This window comes from Pinus tabuliformis, chromosome Q (genome assembly GCF_031772625.1).
Source record: "Pinus tabuliformis cultivar Carrire ecotype Pingquan chromosome Q, CPIR1, whole genome shotgun sequence".
Classification (NCBI taxonomy): domain Eukaryota; kingdom Viridiplantae; phylum Streptophyta; class Pinopsida; order Pinales; family Pinaceae; genus Pinus; species Pinus tabuliformis.
The window spans coordinates 66,750,692-66,772,824 of record NC_142296.1 but is presented as its reverse complement, the minus strand read 5'-3'; positions in this window follow the sequence as shown (position 1 = coordinate 66,772,824).

Below are 22,133 nucleotides of genomic sequence, written 5' to 3'. Positions count from 1 at the left end.
TGAAATACTGGATTCTCCGTGAGTTTAATGCAACTCTGATTATCACAGTAAATCACTGAAGGTCTCAACGGCTGACCAAATAAGCCAAACAATATCTTGCGAAGCTAGATGGCCTCACAACTAGCTAGACTGGCTACCATATACCCTACTTACACTGAACTCAATGCTACTGACTGCTGCTTCCGGCTGAACCATGACACTACTACTGAACCCAACCAAAAACAACACCCTAAAGTGTTCTTCCTATCAGAAGCACAACCTGCCCAATCAGAATCAGTATAACCTACCAATCTCACTCCATCGCCCTGCTTGTAGTCGAGACCATAATCAATTGTCCCCTGCAAGTACCACAAAATGTGTTTTGCAGCCACCTAGTGAACTTTCCTAGGCTCACACATAAACTGACTCATCGTGTTGACTGCAAAACAAATATCTGGTCTAATGTTGACCAAATACATCAAAGAACCAATCAGTTGCCTATACAATGTGGGATCCACCAACTCAGAATCCGAAGCATGAATCTTCTTCTAGTTGGTGATCATCGGTGTTGACATGGGTTTACAATCCTCCATGTGGAATCTGCCAAGGATGTCCACAATATACTTCCCCTACCCCAGGAAGAAATGCCGCTCTTCCTGCCACACCTCCAAACTCAAAAATTAATGCATCAAGTTAATGTCCTTCATCTCAAACTCTGCCGCAAGATCTCTCTTGCAGTGCTCTATGAGTCTCTCTGCACCTGTAATGACCAAGTCATCCACATACAGCACCAGAATGAGAGGCTCCTCACCAATCACAATAAAGTAAAGGTTCGTATTTGCCTCACTAATTGTGAAACCCATCCCCTACAAGTATGTATCTATCCTGGAGTACCAAGCTCTCGGAGCTCGCTTCAGGCGATAAAGGGCCTTCTTCAGTCTGCACACATCGGACTCCTTCCCATGCACCTCAAAGCCCTATGGCTGCTCAATGTACACCTCCTCCTATATGAAGCCATTGAGAAATGTAGTCTTCACTTCCGTCTGGTGGATCTCCCAACCCATCTCTGCTGCTACCAATATAATGGAGCGCATCGAAGTATATCGAGCCACGGGAGTGATGGTCTCCTCATAATCAACTCCCTCTACCAAGGAGAACCCTCTAGCCACAAACCTCGCTTTGAATTTCTCAATGCTACCATCTGCAGCATGCTTTACCTTGTAAAGCCATCTGGAAGTAACCATAGATTTTCCCTCAGGCCTCAGCACTACCTCCCAAACATCATTCTTCATGATAGAAGAATACCCCTCCTGCATGGCCTCTCTCCAGACCTGCTGGCTAGCTGCCTCCTCATAGCTAAAAGGTCGAGAGTCAAGGATGCTAGTAGCCATTTCCATATAGCTAGAAAACCTCTTAGGTGGTTTACTCTCTCTGACTGGCCTCTTAGGCTCAGCAATAGATGTGGCATCTCTCAAGGTGTCCTAAAGCCACTTGGGCTTCCGCTTCCCTGAGCACACTTCTCCCATTGGAGAATGAAGCTCCTCCTCCTCATCATCATCAGGAGCCTGAACTCCTGACTGTCTGTCTATTGTCCTCCTGCTTGCAGCTAAACCTATAGAAGCTGAGGTACCGTGTGAACTGTCCATCAGTGGACTCCCTAGTGAACTGCTCTGCATGCTGCCCAGAGCACCATGCCGCTGGCTCGGTGAGCCACTGCTCACTGACGGACCTAACATCCTCATAGATGTACCTTTGGACCCTCCTGATCCTTTCCCACTGGATCCCTACGACTAACTCAACTGCTACTGAGGGTCTGGTTGATCCACATACTCTAACTCCCGTGACCTCCTAAAGGCCCTATCCTCCTCGAACTTCACATCCCGCCTGACAACAACTTTCCTCTGTGCATGAATGTAAATCCGAAAGGCCTTTGAGGTCTCACTGTAGCCCACAAAGATACCCTTCCCTGTGGTGGGCTCTAGTTTGGTCCTCTTCTCCTTAGGTATGTAAGAGTATGTAATGCATCCAAAGATACGAAGATGACCAATGTCAGGCTTCTTACCAGAAAAAGCCTCCTCCAGAGTCATGTGGCCAATGGCACGATGTGGACTCTTGTTCTGCAAATAAACAGCTATGTTGCAGGCCTCTGCCCTCAAGAACAATGGCAACCCCTAATCATGTAACATGGCTTTGGTAGCCCCTACGATGGATCTATTCTTCCTCTCCACAAGAGCTCTAAACTCCTGAAACCGGTTGAAGACCTCACTCTTGGTCTTCAAGAAATAAGTCCAGGTCCTCCTGGAGTGATCATCAATGAATAAAACATAGTACTCATATCCACTCAAGGAAACATGAGACATCTGACCGCTCACATCAGAATGAATCAAATCAAGTATCCTAGTCGCTCTGTTGTCACTGCTGGGAAAAGGGGATTTGGTAAACTTGCCCATCACACACCCTCTGCAAGTATCAAAGTGATCAGTACTGAAATCTGTCACACCTGTAGTGATCTCCCACAATGTCCTCAAGGCTCCATGATACATATGCCCCATCCTGCGGTGCCAAATCTCACACAGCTAAGAACTACTAGCTCTGCTGTCGATACTACTGCTTAATGCCAAAAGGGACTGGAATGCAAACTTGTACACCTTTGCATGGCGTACACCTATTACTCTAGCTGAATTAGCTGGAGTTCCCCTGTGATACATGAACACCTCTCCTCCCCTGAACAGTACCTCATATCCTCTGTCCTTCAAAGTTGAGACAGATATGAGGTTCTTCCTCATCCGTGGCACATAAAGAACATCTGACACCTTCAAGGGAGGTTTGGACTCCCTCTGAAATGTTAGTGTAACCACACCGACTGCTCTAACAACTCTGTCATCACCGAGTACTACCTCTATATCAGTGCCACTCTCTGAAATCTCTGAGAAGTACTCACAAACACCTGTCATGTGACGTGAAGCCCCACTGTCCACATACCATATACCTAAAGATGCTCCGTTAATCGAGGGAAAAGCATGCTCCCTCTGAACCTGTGTGGCGAGTGATCCTGCACTAGAGGACTCATACGCAGTGAACCCAAACTCCCTGTCAAAACGAACTGCAAATTCCTCAACCTCTACTGAAGCTGCCATGCTCTGGTTCTTCCCCTTCTTCTTCTTCTTCTCCGGACACAAAACTACATAGTGTCCCATCTTTTGACAATTCCAACACTTCACCTTGGAATAGTCCTTCTGTGTGTTACCTTGTTTACCTTTACCTTTGCCTTTGCCCCCACCATTGCTTGTGGAAGTCTGCTTCTTCCTTTTTCCTTTCTTGCCTCCTGCCAACAGTGCTACATCCTCATCCAGCTCAACTGGCTTGGCTACCCCAAGCTGACCTTTCTTGATCTCTGTCTGAATGCAATCATCCCAAAACCTCTCCCATGTGGGAAGGGTCTCACGTGCACAAACCCCATCAGCAAAGTTCATACGTGAATGGGGGAGGCCATTCACTGCAATCCGCACCAACTCAGTGGGTGGAATGTCCTCTCCAACTACTACCAACTTATCTCTCACATTAGTAATCCTTTTGATATATCGAGCTGCACTATCATTACCCATCTTAATAGTGTTCAGCTTCTCCTTCAGGACCATTTTCTAGTTCTCATTGGTACTCTGGTAGAGATTGGACAATGTTTTCCACATCTCATGGGCATTTCTCTTTCCTCTCACATGAGGAATTCAATGTTCTTTGACTCCATCTAGAATCAGTCTCTTGCCCTTGTTGTTCTTTTTATTATACTCAGCCAACTGAGTAGCATCAGTAGGCACAACAACAGGGTTCTGTGTGGTATGCACCATGATGTCTCAGACTTCTGCCTCCTCAAAGATGCTCTGCATTCTCTCCTTCCAAATGCTATAATTTGTATGTCCATCCAGCCTATCATCCACCCTCAATCCCAATGACATCCTACTGTAGTAAAGATAAAACTGTTGTTTGTGAAAAATCAGCTTGCTGGAATTTTCTGAGTGAAAAATCAGCAGACTGTAATTTTGCTCCTTGCTGTCCCAAACTACACTTCAGCACTCAAGTTCTGATACCATGTAAAAATTTCTCATTTCCCACCCCAGTTTTTAGTTTCACCTTATTTCTCCCATAATAGTTAAATGCCCTTTCCCATGTCCATACATTCAACAACTCAAAATTAAATTTTGCTGAAAAAAAAAATTCTGGAAATTTTACAGAATGCTGGAAAATGCAGAAATATAAAAATCAGCACATACAAATAGTCATTTAACACATTTAAACACAGTGATTTTTGGTCAAGGTGACCATGGAAAAACCCCCTACAACTCTTGGGGAAAACCAGTTCGAGAGCTCTTTCTTATTGCTGGAAAATGATTTTTACAGTGAGAAATATTCAGCAAAAGTCAACGAGTAAACTTTTACAACTTATCTCATATTCCGTGCTTCACAGCCAACTGGAAAAACTTGCAAATAGCAAAATCTGAATAGCAATATATGTTGTACGTCCTCCTCGATTTCTGTGCCAATTTTCAGCCTTAAATTCTGTTGTACGGCCTGCCTAGAAAATCATGCAAGCTGCCAGAAATTCTGCTATACGATTTCCTCGATTTTTGTCCCGAAAACTGTTGTACGGCCTCCTTGAAAATCTACTGTATGGCCTCCTTGAAAATTGTGCTAGCAAACTCAAATTTTTGCTCCTTGATTTCTGTGCAAATCGCTGTATGGCCTCCTTGAAAATCATGCCCAAAAATCTGTCTTTCACTGTATGCTAACTCAGCTGTACGGACTTGCTGGAATGCTGCCTTGGAATGTGTGCCAAGCTGCTGCATCCTTCTCCTCCCTGTCCCGAAATCTCCCTTGCTCTCTTGCTCTCCTTCTCCCAATCTGCTCATGAAAGAATGAATGACCTTTTCCTCCTTTTCCTCCTTTAATCTAACCCTAAGTGACTTTTGGGTTATCTCTAAATCCAATGGCTAAAATAGATTGAGATCTAGGGTTGAGATTAAATGCTCATTTAAATCTCGCTTTCTATCTTTTTAATTCACCCCACTTTAATAAAGACCCACTTAGTCATTTATTTCCAAAGTCACTTTTCCCTTCTAATTTTACATTGACTTTATTAAAGTCACTTTAAAATTAGACTTTAGTAACTTTATCACTTAAAGTCACTTTTAAATTAGATTTGACTTTATAAAATTTATAAAGTCACTTTAGGAGAAAAATTAAATTCTTTTGGATACTTTTCCCTAGGCCAAAGGTCAAAGCCTTAGGGAACCATCTGTCCTCCGGTACGAAATTTCAACAAGAAGTGATTGGAGAGGTTATGTGGTAGCTTGTGGATTTTGTGGAGACAAGAGTTTTGTTTTGTTGTTTATGCTTTGATGATATCTTGTTGTATAGATCATGTTGAGGAGTTCTCAGTTCTAGTCTAAAATATTTTGAAACGATAACCACGTAGAGGAGAAGAGTTGGAGGAATAAGGAGAAATCGATATAAGTGAGCTTATTTCTCAAATCCAATGGTGTTTGGATAGTTGAACAGAAACTAGGTGAGGCTCGTTGGTCATGGTAGCTTCCAATAGATCGAAGTCTGTAGAATAGTTGATAGTTCAGGAGTAACGAGGTGAGGATTGTTGATCATGGTGGTGTTCAACGTGTTGTCGATTCTAGAGACAACCTCTAATTTCTACGATACTAGTGCCTAGAACATCTAGATCTTATGTGTCTCTGACAACTCTTCAAAGAATGGATACATCACACACATATATATATATATATATATATATATAGCTTGATTGGTTCATTCATCAAAGAAAGACATGGTCCATATATTTCTTTCTACATCCACATATACATATGATACCCAAAATTTAATATAAATCGAGAAGGCCAAGGAGCTCAAGTATTTACATATCAATTACTTTAGTAGTGATATGAAAGAACACAAAAGAGAAATAATAACCCATCACGTAGAGCACACAATATCAAGAATTCTACACTTTTCTGAGTGAGGAAAGACGTAATGGATAAGTAAAGAAATGGATGCGATGAGTCACATAGCGCAATTAAAGAGATAGCTTTCAAGGACTCAGACACACATTTTCACTAATATTTTAATTCAAATGAATCTGTAAGAACACAGGAAACACATCTGGTAGTTGCATAATGTTAAATCAAAGAAGGCCTTGAACATTATGGATTTGTAATAGAGAGAAAACATACTGTAATCCTGGAATGAAGGAATCACCATGATTTTCATTTAATAATCTGAGAGATACATTCTTCGAAAGGTAGAGATGTTCTAAAAAATAACATAGAGTTATTTTCACCAAATTATGAACGAGTTTTCTTTTTTCAGGAACATATATATACAAATACCTTAAAGCATAGGCTGTTAAATAAATATTCCTTTTTTATTGTTTCCATCATTGTAAAAAATAATTTATCAAAATCAGAACATGAGCAAAGGCACAACCCTCTTAACCATCATAAAAGTCTTCTCAAAAGCATAGTGAAACATAAGGTAAAAATAGCTAAAACGTAAAATCAAAGGCCATAACTCTCACAATAAACATGATCTACAGGGATGATGAGAGGATGTTTATGCTTGGTGTGAAAGTGTAAAACTAGTGGATGAAGCATTTGAAGCATTAGAGGGTTCGAAAGTTGCTCGCATCACTTCCACATGGCTGGAGGAGTAGGTGGAATAGAGTTAAATTGCTGATAGTGAAGTCTAAGATTGATCACCCCTACATCATCTAGTTTGCAGTGAGGGATACCCATAACTATCTCGAGAAAGCGAAATTCTTTCTCCAAGAATTTTGTGATGGTTGTTTGTTTAAGGACTCGTGTTTTCTCGGGAGTTACACTGGTCTTGCTTTTAATCTCAATCATTTTCTCATTGTATAATTCTTGTTGTAGAAATTCTCACTATAGATGGACAAATTATGCAATATACTAAAGCAAAATACAAGAACTACTTCTACAAAAAACTTGCGGAAGCTTAATCAATTTGAGCAAGATAAAATAGAACACATATAATAGATGAAGAGAAATCAATCACACATGAACACAGAAGAATACTTTGGGGAAAGACTTAGCTAAAAACCCCAATCTCTGTATTATCATACAAGTGGAAATATGTTTATATTACACAATGAATCAGCTCACAAGCTATCCTTCTCTGAGTACAATCGAACAATACAACTCACTGATTGAATACACACAAGATATGCCTTCCCTTAACCCTCCAAGCCTCCTATTTCCTTGTTCATTTTTCCTTGGGGTCCAATGTTGCCACCTGTGTGAATTGACCTCATCACACACTCACCAAACCCAAAAGTAATTTTGCAATCTCCAAGGAAATAATTCCTTCTGGATGCAAGAGATATCCTCCATAGAATATTCCTACAACTAATAGTACACTGTCTCATCATCTGATCTCAACTGCGTCTCGGTCTGAACTAACATGCATGAGTTATTTATGAGAGAATATTCAGTTATCTAAAGTGCACCAGTTACATGCATGCATGCATTAACTAACTGAACTCATAATTAGTAAAACAAACTATTTGAACTAATCTAACTGGAGTTAACTCAGTGAACTGAGCTAACTAATTACAACTCAAATTACAACTCATCCTTATCTCTTTATCTAAGGGATAAATTCCTCAATCAATGGGATAACTGTTGCATGTCCTCATTTTCTCGAACTAATTAACTCAAGATGAATTAATTAATTATTAATCAAACAGTTGCTAAGAACAAATTCAAATTTTACTTCTCAATTTTAGTTCAGGGACTAACTAAAATAGGAAGGTATCCCGAAATGCTGTTTATGGTAGTGTTATTTTTAACACTTCTATATTTATCATTTCTTGTTTCTATTTTCAACACTCCCTCTCAACAAGTAAGGGATTATTAGTAACCCCAATATTTTCTCTGTGGAACTCGAACTTGTATTTTGACAATGCCTTAGTTAAAATATCTGCATCATGTTCCTCGGTCGAAACATACAACAACAACATGATCCTCTTGACCACACAGTCTCGAGGATGGTGATACCAGATATCAATGTGCTTGGACCTATCATGAAAGACTGGATTCTCAAAGAGTTTGATACAACTCTGATTATCACAGTAGATCACAGTTGGATCCATCCACTAACCAAACAATCCCACTAGAATCTTCTACATCCAAATGGCCTCACATGCACCCTCTCTAGCAGGCATGTATTCATCCTCTACTGAGCTAAGTTCAATTGACCTCTGTTTCCTGTTGTACTAGGAAACTACAGCTAAACCAAGGTTGAAGATTCCTCGAGAAGTGCTCTTCTGGTCTGATGGACTCCTTGCCCAATCCGCATTTGTGAAGCCCTAAAGCTTCACTCCCTCTGTCTGTCTATACCACAAACCAAACTGAGATGTGCCTCTGAGGTATCTCAGAACATGCTCCGCTACCTTCCAAAATTGCTTGGTAGGTTGAACCATATCTTGACTCAACTGGTTCACTGCAAAGCATAAGTTTGGTCGTCTATTCACTAGATACATAAGTGAACCCACAAGCTTCCGATAAATAGTAGCAAATAAACAATAGCAGCTACTACCTCAGCTGAAGTAGCATCCTGCTTACTCTAGCTCCTAGCTAGAGGAGTCTGCATGGGCTTGCGCTTCTCCATGTAAAAGCACCTGAGTATCTCATTGGCATACTTACCTTGAGACACAAATACTTCCCCATCTTTCTTCCACACCTCCATGTCTAGAAAGTAGTGCATAAGACCCATGTCTCTCATCTCGAACTCTCTTGCAAGGTCCTCCTTGCAAGACTTGATCAACTGATCATCACCTGTCAAAATCCAATCATCCACATAAAGAACAATGATCAATGGCTTACGTTCTACCATGATGTGGTAAAGGTTTGCATCTACTTCACTCTTGGTGAAGCCCAACCTAGTGAAATAGTTATCGATCTTAGTGTACCAAGCACATGATGCTTGCTTTAGCCCATACAAAGCCCTCTTGAGTCGGCACACATGAGACTCACGATCAAAGGTTTCGAAACGTTCTAGCTACTCAATGTACACCTATTCCTCAATCTTCCCATTGAGGAATGCGGTCTTGACATCCATTTGATGGATCTTCCAACCCATTTGTGCTGATAGTGCCAACATTGATATGATAGATGAGTACCTTGATATAGGAGCAAAGGTCTCATCGTAGTCGATCCCCTTGACCTGTGAGAAGCCTTGGGCAACAAACCTTGCCTTATGTTTCTCAACACTACCATCAGCTACTTACTTTACCTTGTAAATTCAACTGGAACTAACCACTGAATTGTTCTGAGGTCTTAGGACAACTTACCACAAACTATTCCAAATGATAGAGTCATAATCCTCTACCATTACATTAACCCAGACTGGTTGCTGCACTGCCTCCTCGAGTGAAGAAGGTTCAGACCCTACACACTCCCCAACCAGGGCCATGTACCCAGTGTACCGCATGGGTGACCTCCTCTGTCTGCGCTAAGGATGGTTGTCCCACATTCTCCCACGCATCCAGCATCAACCTGTCAGCTTCCCTTGAGTTTTTCTGCCCATATCTAGAAGACTCAGCGTGATTGGATGTCTCGACTCTCGAATCCTCTGCATGTGGCTACTCCACATCAATCTGAGGCTCCTCTTCCTTAGGAACTAAAATTTCCTCCTTTGCATGCAACTTGAGCTCCCTCACAAGTGATACTTGCATGGATTTCTACTCATCAAACTTCAGATCTCTGTGTACCACTATCCTCTGATTGGTAAGCAGGTACACCCAATAGTTGTGGGGTGCACTAGTGTACCCCACAAGTATCCCCAACTCAGCTATTGGATCTAGCTTCTTCCAGGAATCTTTGGTCACATGGAAATAAACCGATGATCCAAAGATTTGTTTGTGACTCACATCTGGTTGCTTCCTGAAAAAGGCCTCCATAGGTGTCTTCATTCCTAGTATATGATGCGGGTTTCTGCTCTGCAAGTATACTTCTTTATTGCATGCCTCAACCCACAAATGCAGTGGTAGGCTTTGGTCATGAAACATTGTTCAAGATGCTCCCACAATGAATTTGTTCTTCTCTTCGGCCACCCCATTCTACTATGCATTATGGGGTGTCGTCAACTCCCATTTAATACCTTCTGTAGCACAAAAGTCCTTAAACTATTGGGAGACATACTCTCCACCATTGTTGCTACACAAGGCTTTTATTTTCTTTCTAGATTATTTCTTTGCCAAGGATTTAAACTCACAAAACCTCAAGAAGGTCTCATCCTTATTTTGCATAAAGTAGATCCAACATCTACGAGAATAATCATCAATAAAAATGACATAGTACCTTTATTTAGCGGTGGACGCTGTAGAGGATGGTCCACAAACATCTGTGTGAACTCGCTCCAGGATTGCTCCAGCTCTATTGTCTCGATCCTGAAAGGAAGATTTCACATACTTAACCAAAGTACAAACTTTGCATGTATCTGTCTACTCCATTTTTCCCTTAGGAAGTCTGGTAGAAATCTGCTGCATGATCTTCAGGGCTCCATGGTGCAAGTGGCCCAATCTTCTATGCCATAGATCGCCAACATCTTGGCTCTACACCATCTCAGCTTTGGAACTCAATGCAACATATTTGTCTACCTCCAGCTTGTAGAGATTCTTTACTCGATTCCCAATTCACTTGGTCTGTCCAATGCTGATATGCCTCTGTAATACCTTTCCTTTATTAAAGACTACATCATAGCCTTTATCTTCTAGCATAGCAATGGACACAAGATTATTCTTAAGACCTGGTACATACTTTACATCAGTCAGGGCGAGAGGAGCTCCATGCTCCCTCTAAAACACAACCACACCTTCACTTGAAATAGGGTACTTTCCATCATCAACCATATCGATCCGCATCGGTACATCCTTCTCCTACAAGGTACTAAAATTATTCTTGTCACTTGACATGTGGAATGAAGCTCCATTGTCCAGTACCACACACATACCACCATGGATGAAACCATGCATGCGACAAGAGAGAAATCCAACTGAAACTATGAGGCCAGTGCCTCACCATCAGATCCCTTTGAGGATCCCTTCTTGGATTTCTTATGTGGACAATTTGTATCATAATGGCCCACTTCGTGACAATGAAAGCATCACAATTTCGATTTGTCAAACTTCTTCCCATCATGGGAAGAACTGGATTTGGAATGGGATGCCTTCCCCTTCCCCTTCCTTTCCTTACTCGCTAAGGCTAGATTTTCCTCATCATCTTGCTTTGGTGAGGATCCATCTCTGGTGCTTCTTCTTATCTCCTCCTGCATTAGATTCTACCAAATTCGTTCTCAATCTAGCAGTTTTTCTCTTCCATTTACTGAATCTTGGTAGCTATGCCAGCTCTTAGGAAGAACGAGGAGTAGAAGACTCACCATGTCATCATCGGCTGTCATGATCCCTACACTTCCAAGCTCATCCCTAAAGGTTGTGAGCTTGTTTAGATATTTAGAGAGTCTGTCACCATTTTCACACTTGATTTTTCAAAGCTTGTGTTTCAGCGCCAGCTTCCTCTGATCACTGCTGTTCTGATATAGATCTTTCAATATTTTCCACATCAAAAATAGTGTCTCCTTCCCTTGGAGGCTTGAGACAATGTGGTCTTGAACTCCCTCCAAGAGGATTCTCCTTGCTCTAGCCACACATTTCTTCCATTCCGCCAATTATTTAGCATTAGTTGCTATTGACTTAGGGAATTCTCGATCAATAAAGTCCTTTAGACCGTTTTCCTCTAATATTGCTTCCATGAGATCCTTCCAAGCTATATAATTCGAGCTTCCATCAAGGGCATACTCGAGTCTTAAACCGCTCAATGCCATTGGTGAAATTGAGATGTGATAAGAACTCAATTTCTATAATCAAGAACTGCAAACATCAAACTTCTCCCTTCTTTGTATATTTTTCTTTGCTTTGATCACCTTTTCTCCGATACCATGTAGAACTTCTCAGTGTAAATCAACAGATTATGCAATATACTAAAGCAAAATACAAGATCTACTTCTATGACAAACTTGCAGAAGCTTCATCAATTTGAGCAAAGATCAAATAAAACAAATATAACACATGAAGAGAAATCAATCACACATGAACACAAAAGAATACTCTGGGCAAAGCCTCAGATAAAAACCCCCGATCTTTGTATTATCATACAAGTGTAAATATGTTGAGATTACACAAAGCGTCAGCTCAGGAGCTATCCTGCTCTGGGTATAATCAAGCAATACAACTCACAAACTGAATAGACACAAGATATGCCTTCCCCCAGCCCTCACCACCTCCTATTTCCTTGCGCAGTTTTACTTGGGGTCCAATGCTGCCACCTATGTGAATTGGCCACATCACACACTCACCAAACCCAAAAGTAACTGTGCAATCTCCAAGGAAATAATTCTTTCTGCATGCAAGAGATATCCTACATGCAATATTCCTACAACTGATAGTACACTCTCCCATCATCTAATCTCAACTGGGTCTATGTCTGAAGTGACATGCATGAGTTATTTATGAGAGAATATTCAGTTATCTGAAGTGCAGCAGTTACATGCATGCATGCATTAACTAAATTAACTCACAATTAGTTCAACAAACTATTTGAACTAATATAACTGGACTTAACTCAGTTAACTGAGCTAACTAATTACAACTCAACTTACAACTCATCCTTATCTCTTTAACTAAGGCATAAATTCCTCAATCAATGGGATAACTATTCCATGTCCTCACATAGAATTCATGTTTGATTTTCTCCAACTAATTAACTCAAGATGAATTAATTAATTATTAATCAAACAACTGCTAAGAACAAATTCGAATTTTACTCGTCAATTTTAGTTCAGGGACTAACTAAAATAGGAAGGTATCCTGAAATGCTATTTATGGTACTGCTAGTTTTAGCACTTCTATATTTAGCATTTTTTGTTTCTATTTTCAACACTTGTGTGAGAAACTATCCATTCAATGCCCACTAGTTAGGCAACTCGGCTTCAAGGAGCTGATTGAACTTGACATCAAACATTGTCACCTCTTTTTGTAGCCTTTCCAAGCTTTGTTTTTCTTTAGCCCTGGCTTCTTCTTTCAAGACAACCTTGGAAATATCTACCACTACTTCCATTCTATCAGATATGTCAAGTGGCCTTAAGTCCTCAATTTTTCTCTCAGTCAAGATCTAAATATACTTTTTAGCATACTATAATTTAGTGATGCTAGCTTGCTTGTCATTCTCGAGAGAAGGTGAATATTCAACGCAGATATTCTTTTGAGTGTGTATCAAAGCTATTTGTTCCAATCTTTGGTCAATCTTATGAATGATCTTGTCCCACACCATTTGTCTAGCTTTGATGAGATCCAAATTTCCTTTGAGTCTGGCCTTCAACTCTCTGTTTTCTTGATTAACACTTTGTAAATCCCTTGTGATCTTATCTATGTGTGCATTTGCCACTTGGAGTTACTTCTCTTTCTGGGCTACATGAACTTTGGCTGCATCTAACTCCATCTAAACTTTTATCAACTCATCCTCAAAAAGTTTCAGCTCGGTTAATTTGTAATGCCCCACTTAAATCTTATCCTGTAAATTTTATTAATGTTTACATTATCTGAAAATATTGAGAAATATTGGTCTAATATAAAATTCATGATTTCTATTATTCAAATTCCCAACTTACCTTCTCAAATTGAATCTTGGGTATGGTCTACTTCCACTATTTCAAATAATATATATATTCATCTCACTTTCCCCAATGTACCCTCACATTTACTACGGAGAAGACATGGTACTCTCGATTTAATTACATCTCATATTCCCCAATGTACCCTCACATTTACTGGGGAGAAGACATAGTCCTCCCCATTTAATTATCCATATATATATATATATATATATATATATTCCTCTCACATTCCCAAATGTACTTTTAGATTTACTTGGGAGAAGACATGGTCCTCTCCCATTAATTTCCAAATTTTATATTCATGTCACATTTCCAAATGTACTCTCAGCTTTACTTGGGAGAAGAGAAGTCAACTATTGTTGAAATTTGGTACCGGAGCACAGGTGGTTCCCTTAGGCTTTGATCTTTGGCCTAGGGAAAAGTGTCCAAAAAGAATTTAATTTTTCTCCTAAAGTAACTTTATAATTTTATAAAGTTAAATCTAATTTAAAAGTGACTTTAAGTGATAAAGTTACTAAGTCTAATTTTAAAGTAAATGAAAAATTAGAAAGGAAAAGTGACTTTGGAAATAAATGACTAAGTGGGTCTTTATTAAAGTGGGGTGAATTAAAAAATAGAAAGTGAGATTTAAATGAGCATTTAATCTCAGCCATTGATCTAAATCTATTTCAGCCATTGGATTTAAAGATCACCCAAAAGTCACTTGGATCACCCAAAAGTCACTTGGAGTTATATTAAAGGAGGAAAAGGAGGAAAAGGTCATTCATTCTTTCATGAGCAGATTGGGAGAAGGAGAGCAAGAGAGCAAGAGAGATTTCTGAGCAGGGAGGAGAAGGAGACAGCAGCTTGGCACACATTCCAAGGCAACAGTTGAGCAGATTTGTACAGCTGATTCAGCACATAGTGAAAGGTAGATTTTTGCACAAAAATCGAGGAGCCGTTTGTTGATTTTTCTGCACACAAAACGGAGGCCGTACAACATTTATTGCTGTCCTGTTTGCTGTAATTTCCAGATTGTTGTGAGGCACGGGAAAGGAGATAAGTTGTAAATTTTCTTGTTGATTTTTGCTGAATAATTCTCACTGTAAAAAGGCAATTTTTCAGAAATAAAGAAGAGCTCTCAAACTGGTTTTTCCCAAGAGTTGTAGGGGGTTTTTCCAGGGTCAAGTTGACCAAAAATATCAGTGTTTTAATTTGTTTTAATGGCTGTTTTTGATTGCTGATTTTTAATTCTGCAATTTCCAGCATTCTGAAAAATTTCCAGAATTTGTGTTTTCAGCAATATTTATTTTTTTCAGTCTGTTAAATGTATGGTTATGGAAATGGGCATTTAACTACATGGGAGAAATAAGGAGAAACTGAAAACCGGGGTGGGAAAAGAGAAATTTCTACATGGTATCAGAGCTTGAGTGCTGAAGGGCAGTTTGGGACAGCAAAAGGAAAAATTACAGTTGCTGATTTTTCACTCAAAAAATTCCAGCAGGCTGATTTTTTCATAAACAACAGTTTTATCTTTACTACAGTAGTGCTATTTTTCAGTTTTAGGACAACAGGATGTCATTGGGATTGAGGGTGGAGGATAGGTTGGATGGGCATACAAATTACAGTGTTTGGAAGAAGAGAATGCAGAGTATCTTTGAGGAGGCAGAAGTCTGGGATATCATGGTGCATACCGCACAGAACCCTGTTGTTGTGCCCACTGATGTTACTCAGTTGGCTGAGTATAAAAAGAAGAACAATAAGGGTATGAGGTTGATTCTAGACGGAATCAAAGATCATTGCATTCCTCATGTGAGAGGAAAGAGCAATGCCCATGAGATGTGGACAGCATTGTCCAATCTCTACGAGAGTACCAATGAGAACCGGAAGATGGTCCTGAAGGAGAAGTTGAAGAACATTAAGATGGGGAATGATAGTGCAGCTGGATATCTCACAAAGATTACCAATGTGAGAGATGAGTTGGCAGCGATTGGAGAGGCCATTCCATCCACTGAGTTGGTGCGTATTGTAGTGAATGGTCTCCCCCGTTCATGGTTGAACTTTGCTGATGGAGTTTGTGCATGTGAGAGCCTTCCCACATGGGAGAGGTTTTGGGATGATTGCATTTAGACAGAGATCAGGAAAGGACAGCTTGGGGCAGCCAAGCTAGTTGAGCAGGATGAGGACGTAGCACTGGTGGCAGGAGGCAAGAAAGGCAAAGGGAAGAAGCAGGCTTCCACAAGCGGTGGTGGGGGCAAAGGCAAAGGTAAAGGTAAACAGGGGAACACACAGAAGGACTATTCCAAGGTGAAGTGTTGGAATTGTCAAAAGATGGGACACTATGCAGTTGTGTGTCCGGAGAAGAAGAAGAAGAAGAAGGGGAAGAACCAGGACGTGGAAGCTTCAGCAGAGATTGAGGACTTTTCTGGTCGTTTTGACCGAGAGATTGCATTCACTACGTGTGAGTCCTCTAGTGCAGGATCACCTGCTACACAGGTTCAGAGGGAGCATGCTTTTCCCTCGATTAGCGGAGCATCTTCAGGTATCTGGTATGTGGACAGTGGGGCTTCACGTCATATGACAGGAGTCCGTGAGTACTTCTCAGAGCTTTCAGAGAGTGGCACTGATATTGAGGTAGTACTCGGTGATGACAGAGTTGTTAGAGAAGTTGGGGTGGGGACAGTGACATTTCAGAGGGAGTCCAAACCTCCCTTGAAGGTGTCAGAGGTTCTTTACATGCCAGGGATGAGGAAGAACCTCATATCCATCTCAACTTTGGAGGACAGAGGATATGAGGTATTGTTCAGGGGAGGACAGGTGTTGATGTATGCCAGGGATGCTCCAGCTGATTCAGCTAGAGTGATAGGTGTACGCCATGCAAAGGTGTACAAGTTTGCATTTCAGCCCCTTTTGGCATTGAGCAGTAGTACCGACAGCAGAGCTAGCAGTTCTGAGCTGTGTGAGATTTGGCACCGCAGGATGGGACATATGTATCATGGAGCCTTGAGGACATTGCGGGAGATCACTACAGGTGTGCCAGATTTCAGTACTGATCACTTTGATACTTGCAGAGGTTGTGCGATGGGCAAATTTGCCAAATCCCCTTTTCCCAGCAGTGACAGCAGAACGACGGGGATACTTGATTTGATTCATTCCGATGTGAGCGGTCGGATGTCTCATGTTTCCTTGAGTGGATATGAGTACTATGTTTTATTCATTGATGATCACTCCAGGAGGACCTGGATTTATTTTTTGAAGACCAAGAGTGAGGTCTTCAAGCGGTTTCAGGAGTTCAGAGCTCTTGTGGAGACTCAGACAGGTCGAAAGATCAAGTCCATGAGGTTGGATAATGGAGGAGAGTACACCCTTGGAGAGATTGTTGACTATTGTGCAGAGGCAGGCATTAGGAGGGAGTTCATTATTCCTTACAACCCCCAGCAGAACGGGGTTGCAGAGAGGAAGAACAGATCCATCATAGGGGCTGCCAAAGCCATGTTACATGATCATGGGTTGCCATTCTTCTTGTGGGCAGAGGCCTGCAACACAGTTGTTTACTTGGAGAACAGGAGTCTGCATCGTTCCTTGGGGCACATGACTCCGGAGGAGGCTTTCTATGGGAAGAAGCGTGATATTGGTCATCTTCATATCTTTGGATGCATTACATACTCCTATATACCCAAGGAGAAGAGGACCAAACTAGAGCCCACCGCAAAGAAGGGTATCTTTGTGGGCTACAGTGAGACCTCAAAGGCCTTTCGGATTTACATTCCTGCACAGAGGAGAGTTGTTGTCAGACGGGATGTGAAGTTCGAGGAGGACAGGGCCTTTAAGAGGTCACGGGAGTTAGAGTATCTGGATCAGCCAGACCCTCAGCAGCAGTTGAGTCAGTCGCAGGGATCCAGTGGGCAGGGATCAGGAGGATCTAGAGGTACATCTATGAGGATGTCAGGTCCACCAGTGAGCAGTGGCTCGCCGAGCCAGAGGGGTGGTGCTCCAGACAGCATGCAGAGCAGTTCACAGAGCAGTTCACTAGGGAGTCCACTGATGGACAGTTCACACGGTACCTCAGCTTCTATAGGTTCAGGTGCAGGCAGGAGGACAACAGACAGACAGTCAGGAGTTCAGGCTACTGATGGTGATGAGGAGGAGGAGTTTCATTCTCCTATCAGAGAAGCATGCTCAGGGAAGAGGAAGCCCAAGTGGCTTCAGGACACCTTGAGAGATGCCACATCTGTTGCTGAGCCGAAGAGGTCGGTCAGAGAGAGTAGACCACCTGAGAGGTTTTGTAGCTATGTGGCGATGGTTACCAACATCCTTGACTCTGAGCCTTCTAGCTATGAGGAGGCAGCTAGCCAGCAGGTCTGGAGAGAGGCCATGCAGGAGGAGTATTCTTCTATCATGAAGAATGATGTTTGGGAGGTGGTGCCGAGGCCTGAGGGCAAATCCGTGGTTACTTCCAGATGGCTTTACAAGGTAAAGCATGCTGCATATGGCAGCATTGAGAAATTCAAAGCAAGGTTTGTGGCTAGAGGGTTCTCCCAGGTAGAGGGAGTTGATTATGAGGAGACCTTCGCTCCCGTGGCTCGATATACTTCGATCCGCTCCATTATATCAATAGCAGCAGAGATGGGTCGAAAGATCCACCAGATGGATGTGAAGACCGCATTTCTCAATGGCTTCATACAGGAGGAGGTGTACGTTGAGCAGCCACAGGGCTTTGAGGTGCATGGGAAGGAGTCCCATGTGTGCAGACTGAAGAAGGCCCTTTATGGCCTGAAGCAAGCTCCCAGAGCTTGGTACTCTAGGATAGATACATACTTGCAGGGGATGGGTTTCACAAAGAGTGAGGCAGATCCGAACCTTTACTTTATTGTGATTGGTGAGGAGCCTCTCATTCTGGTGCTGTATGTGGATGACTTGATCATTACAGGTGCAGAGAGACTCATAGAGCACTGCAAGAGAGATCTTGCGGTGGAGTTTGAGATGAAGGACATCGGCTTGATGCATTACTTTTTGGGCTTGGAGGTGTGGCAGGAGGAGGGGCATTTCTTCCTGGGGCAGGGGAAGTATATTGTGGACGTCCTTAGCAGATTCCACATGGAGGATTGTAGACCCATGTCGACACCGATGATCACCAACTAGAAGAAGCTTCATGCTTCAGATTCCGAGTTGGTGGATCCCACATTGTATAGGCAGCTGATTGGTTCCTTGATGTTTTTGGTCAACACTAGACCAGATATCTGTTTTGCAGTCAACACGATGAGTCAGTTTATGTGTGAGCCTAGGAAGGTTCACTGGGTGGCTGCAAAACACATTTTGTGGTACTTGCAGGGGACAGTGGATTATGGAGACAACTCTTGCAGGGGACAGTGGATAAATTTACTAAGTCTAATTTTAAAGTAAATGAAAAATTAGAAAGGAAAAGTGACTTTGGAAATAAATGACTAAGTGGGTCTTTATTAAAGTGGGGTGAATTAAAAAATAGAAAGTGAGATTTAAATGAGCATTTAATCTCAGCCATTGATCTAAATCTATTTCAGCCATTGGATTTAAAGATCACCCAAAAGTCACTTGGATCACCCAAAAGTCACTTGGAGCTATATTAAAGGAGGAAAAGGAGGAAAAGTTCATTCATTTTTTCATGAGCAGATTGGGAGAAGGAGAGCAAGAGAGCAAGAGAGATTTCTGAGCAGGGAGGAGAAGGAGACAGCAACTTGGCACACATTCCAAGGCAGTAGTTGAGCAGATTTGTACAGCTGATTCAGCACATAGTGAAAGGAAGATTTTTGCACAAAAATCGAGGAGCAGTTTGCTGATTTTTATGCACACAAAACGGAGGTCGTACAACATTTATTGTTGTCCTGTTTGCTGTAATTTCCAGATTGCTGTGAGGCACGGGAAAGGAGATAAGTTGTAAATTTGCTTGCTGATTTTTGCTGAATAATTCTCACTGTAAAAAGGAAATTTTTCAGAAATAAAGAAGAGCTCTCAAACTGGTTTTCCCCAAGAGTTGTAGGGGGTTTTTCCAGGGTCAAGTTGACCAAAAATATTAGTGTTTTAATGTGTTTTAATGGCTATTTTTGATTTCTGATTTTTAATTCTACAATTTCCAGCATTCTGAAAAATTTCCAGAATTTGTGTTTTCAGCAATATTTATTTTTTTCAGTTTGTTAAATGTATGGTTATGGGAATGAGAATTTAACTACATGGGAGAAATAAGGAGAAACTGAAAACCGGGGTGGGAAAACAGAAATTTCTACAACTGTAAGGATGGATGAGAAGTTAATGACATTAATGAGAGGTGGTTGAGATGGAGAAGAGAGGGAGGGTATGAAAAGGAAGGGGGAAGGGAGAAAAGGGGATGTTGAGTCGTGCCTATGATTTTGGGGTTGGTTGTGATTTTAGGATTTGCTGTGATTTTTAGAGACCTTAGGAACTTGTGGAGGTTTCTTGGGTTGTTGAGAGGAGGGAAATATTGTTTATCTTGGTTTGGATGATTCATCTTTGACACACACACTACATCTGGTTGGACTTGGGCTCGCAGGGCTAGGGAACCTACGGAGGTTTCCTGGGCTAGGGATTATTTCCTAGTTGGCTGGGAGGTAAATCCAGTTGGGTCCGTTAAGAGGAGCATTCAATAGGAGCAGCGAGTTAAAGGCATCTCCACCAGCCATTGCTACAGGTATTCCTCCATAGATTACTCATGTAAATTTTATTAGAATGAAATATTCACCATAAGTTATAAAAATTAGAATGTAATTGGTAAAATTTTATTTGTTTAAAAGTATTGTAAGTAAGTAAACTATTGCCTCTTATTGCATTTAAATTCATCAGAAATAGATCTGTTAGCAGACCCTTGGATAGGGCTGTTACACATGGTATCAGAGCTTTGGTTCAAAATCTGGACCGAAAGCCCACTAAACTCAATATTATACATGCTAGAAGGAGGGCATGAACCTCTGACCTTGAGGTTAAGCTGATGTGGTAATACTTGAAAAACATGCATCATAGCTGCACAAATATGGCCCTAACTCAACATCGTCCAAACACAGACTGCTTGTGCAAGGTCTTCGAGTTGTGGCAATCCTCATGCTATGTGAGGGGTAACAGTCACCACCTATTACAATTTGCTACAAACTTTTTTTTGTCCAAAGTACATAGTTAGCACTAGTAAGCATATATAATGTAGGAAAAAATTATGCCTAAAGCAGGAAAAACAGAAAAACAGTGAGAAGAAAAAATTGGAAGGAACCTTTGTATTGCTTTGATTTGAAACAAAAACATGGTGTCACTGCTACTGATAGAGAATGCTCTCTTCGAACAATACCTTCTGAACAAGTAAAAGCAGATGAACCTTAAACCTTTACGGGTAACAAGAATCCCAATGAAGTTTTTTGATCTCATGAACAAGCATGTGCACTAGTGTGCCAAAATGTAGAGTGAATCTTTATGGTTTTGATATCATGAAAACTGAGGGATAACCATATACCAGATTTGCTGACATTTATAGCAAACAGGAAAACCAAAATAGTTCTCTATTGTATTAAGAAAAAGGATCACAATGGATATAAAAGTCTTTGGCCAATAGTTACACCATGTAGATAATATAATTCTCCATATCCGGAAATTCTCAATCTTATTTCATGCATATTAAAAAAAAACATGCTGACTACTACATGCATAACTACAAACTAACACGCAAACAATGCCAACCTAAGATAACGTAACAAATCCTAGTTCCTGTCAATTTTAAGTGAGAGTGGGCCAGGTTTATTATAAAGGTATTGTTGTGCACTTATGCCACTGGAAAGCACAAATTGCTCCCTGTACACTTTATCAATGAATGTAGTAGTTAATCAGTCCTAAATGTTGTTCATTTTATGATACATTTGGTTTGAACTCTTGACCTCAGGATTTCTCAGAAGCTATGCGACCTACGCACTAACCAACTGTGCCACCATTTTTTTTCTCTTATTTGCATAGTTAATTCCTCTATATTTTCATAGATCTCTTCACTTTGTGGGTGAAATCTATCTCCTGGGGCAAACATATGCAATTTATTCTTGATTTAAACCTAGCTTTGTCTTAGATCCTTCCTCACACCCCGGTCTTTCATCAATTTTCTTGCTTTTGCTACTTCATCCCACCTTGCAGTAGAAGAATATATGTTGGACATCAGGACATAATTTCCAGCATTTTCAGGTTCCAACTCAAAAAGGTTTTTAGCTACACATTCTCCTAACTCTACATTGTAATGGATTCTGCAAGCACCAAGCAAGGATCCCCAAATAGAGGAATTAGGCTAAAACATCATTTTGTTGATAAGGGCATGTGCCTCATCCAAATTCCTAGCCCGTCCAAGAAGGTCAACCATGCATGCATAGCGCTCCATGCTGGGTATTAATAAATATTATCCACTCATGGAA